This window comes from Nerophis lumbriciformis, linkage group LG02 (assembly GCF_033978685.3).
Source record: "Nerophis lumbriciformis linkage group LG02, RoL_Nlum_v2.1, whole genome shotgun sequence".
In the NCBI taxonomy this organism is placed as follows: Eukaryota; Metazoa; Chordata; class Actinopteri; order Syngnathiformes; family Syngnathidae; genus Nerophis; species Nerophis lumbriciformis.
The window spans coordinates 60,069,327-60,072,500 of NC_084549.2; the positions used below are offsets into that span (position 1 = coordinate 60,069,327).

The 3,174-nt window shown below is 38.8% G+C and overlaps 1 protein-coding gene across 1 annotated transcript in view; it reads right to left on the reverse strand.

Annotated features, from left to right (window-relative positions):
• Nucleotides 1-2,818: 2,818 nt before the first annotated feature.
• The window catches only part of thumpd2 (THUMP domain containing 2), a 10,217-nt gene continuing 9,861 nt past the window's right edge, over nucleotides 2,819-3,174 (reverse strand). Inside the window, exon 11 of the mRNA XM_061965968.1 lies at nucleotides 2,819-3,174. This exon is cut by the window's right edge and continues 435 nt beyond it. The gene's annotated coding sequence lies outside the window, so the exon portion shown is untranslated.

A 3,174-nucleotide genomic window follows, 5' to 3' on the forward strand; every position in this document is an offset into this window, starting at 1 on the left:
CTTTACCTGCACGTCTTGTCCACTCCAACCTTCCTTGAAACTCGGGAAAACGAATAACCCATAGACCACGTCCTGACACAATCAAACAGCTGGTGCGGAATTAGTACAATACTTACAGTATTAACACTTTTTAGGGCGCAACAAAACACTGAACTGACTTGCCAACACACCGTAAACACAACACTCCTGCCATCTAACGTCTTGGACTTGCAATAGTAATTAAAAGTCAGAAATGTCATAATAAACAAGATATAACTGGACAGCGGTTATTGTAATCAGCTCATTTTTAAATGTTGCAATAAACATGTTTTATCATCAAAAACAATTCATATTTATTACCACACAAAAAATTTTTTAAAATTGGTATCGATTCCCAGATACCGTGAATTGGTACCGTATTGGTTCAAATGTGAAAAGTACCATTCCCTTGTGCAAAGTTGGATGTTCTGGTGATGTGTACTTCTTGGTTCAAGCCAAGTTCTACCCACACTTTGTAGAGAAAACGCTCAATTCTTTTAATTAATCAACCCTCATCTGTCTCGTGCGCAGGGTTCAATTTTGGTGGCGAGTAGGGGGAATAACCGAAGAGAAGTTTGTCCAAGTACAACCCCCAGAAAAACTGCCACAATATGATGGACAACTAGTTATTGTGCATGCCGACTCAGCGTTTCAGCATTAGTGATGTAATCCAGTAATGTGCACTTGCCCAAAGTCTGTATGACAGTGGGTTATTTCCAGACAGGTGATCGATGCATGACGACCAACTTTAGACATTCCGAGGGAGGAAACCGGGGTTGACCTCCTGTGGTGCGTTCAGTTGCTCCATGTACTCTTGAATTGAACCAGGACCTAACTGATGCTGCAGTGGTGCGTCCGCCATTGTTGCGCGGGCATAAAAAAAACTACCAAAATCCCAAGTGATTGGTTTAGGAAGAAGTGAATGGCAGCCTAAGCCCCAAGGTGGCAGAGTCTGGGCAGTTTAACTGGGCTAAGCGGGGCTAAACGCTGGCAGATGGCAACACAACTGATGGAGTCGAGTGTGAGCAGCACAACAAAAAAGACCCGCAAGTGTGAAAACAGAGATTGGGATTAATATTATCATTTTTAACATTTGTTGATTGAATTTTTTTTTTTTTTTTACAGAAATATGATGAGTTTGTTGGTGACGAACCCCAAGATGCAGAGAAGACGGCAGGCATTGAGCGAGAAAACATGATTTAATTTAGCACTATAGCAAAAAAACAAACAAAAGGGTACAAACAAAAGGCGCGCACAAGGCGGAGAACAAACTTGGCTATGAACTAAAATAGCAAAAAGGCTAACTGTCGACAAGAAACAAAAACACTTACCGTGACACGAAGGAACTATGACATGAACAGAGTGAACAAAAGTAGACAGAGCTACAACGACAAGTATTATGACAGGTAGTAGTGACAACAAGTATTAGCGACAATGACAATAATCCAGCAGTGACTGGAGGGTAGAGCAGGTATAAATAGCAGCTGGCTGATTGACACCAGGTGTGGCCTGGTGCCAATCAGCCACAGCTGAGGGGACACAGCACTCAGGGAGACAAACAGGAAACAGAACCAAAACAAGAGCGCTGACAGGAAATACTACACACACACAGAGGAAAAACTCAAACACAACCAAACTGTCAGGGGCAAGCCTGACACAAATATTGATATAAAGTCACAGAAAACTGTACTTTCAAATGGCCTTTTGGCAAATAAAGGCTCATCAATCAACCACATCGGGGCCAACAGGTATTATTTTTCGTGTGCGTTCTTTTCCCTTTGTGCCATTTCTTCCAAGGTCCTGTATCAACGTAAATAAACGGCAGTGGTTCTCAAAAAAAACATCCGTTTCTCAGCTGCGGTCCGTAGCGGTACTCAGTTGTCATACACGTTTCCACCACTCGGGGCAGCAATGAAAATAGCAAACAAAAGAAGTCTGGAGCTAAAGTCGTCGTATTAAGCGCAAAAATGATGACTAAAGTGGTGACGCTGCATTTCAATTTGCAATTATATTTTAGTTTAGTTCATCTAAAAAGCACACAATAATATTTATTATTAGATGAGCCATTTGTAATTTTTTGTAAATGTATTTTACATCAGATGTTACAAGTCCCTTCTTATGCAGTATAATTCAAATTAATTATTTTTGTAATCAGCCTGACCTAAGCCTTGATACAAATGTTTGTGATTTAACACATGCTTCTATAGCATTTGGCAAATTGTGTGTAGGTTAGCTATATAATTGATTAAAATCAAGATTAAAATGACAAATTCTGTGTTGATATTTGAGGGGGCCCCCTGTCCCTATGACTGGAAAAGTTGGGCCCCCTGGCCTATAGTTGATATCAGGTCAATGCCACACAAACTTCCCTTTCAAGTTTAGCTGGAGGAATTCTGCGAACTATTCACTAAGCATACGCATTAAAATGGTGACTTGCAGAACACTATTGGCGTAGTGTGGCCTTAATATTTTAGTCAGTAATCCGTGCATGTGATTTAGGAATGTGGAGTGCGTGCAGGGGGCGTGGCCTTAATCAGCCTTTTTAGAAAGTTTGTGTGCACTGTGCTACAACGTTTGCATCAAATGTGGTTATTTTGACCACATTTACCATCAGTATGTGGAATTAAATCACAGAATGGATTTGGAAACAATCTTTTGATGTGATCCGGTTTAAGAATGTGTCAAATGTGTTTACAAAGTACAAGGAGGAAGGATACTGATAAAACTACTTGAACCTTATTAAAAAAAAATGAGACAATCTCATTTTAATTCATCTGATTGTGTGAATAACATTTTATTCATTTATTTACTTATCTGTTGATACAGATTGAGTACAAACAAATGTGTGAGTAATTGCTATGAAACGGAAAGGGGTAGGATTAAATAAGCTCTGTTTCTTCCTACTCTTTTCCTTTTCCAAATAAACTAATACCATATCTGTAACCAATTCTGTTACATTCAATCCCATATATCGCCCAAACAATTAAGTAGCTGAAGTTTTTTTTGGCCCGTAAGTAAAAAGAGCAAAAAGATGGTAAAATAATATATATTGATAAGTAATAATAACACACTTTGACAGCTAAAACACAAAGTTTTTGTCTTTGATTATATTTATTGTTTTCTTTTTAAGCATTTTTACGAACAACAAAATACCAA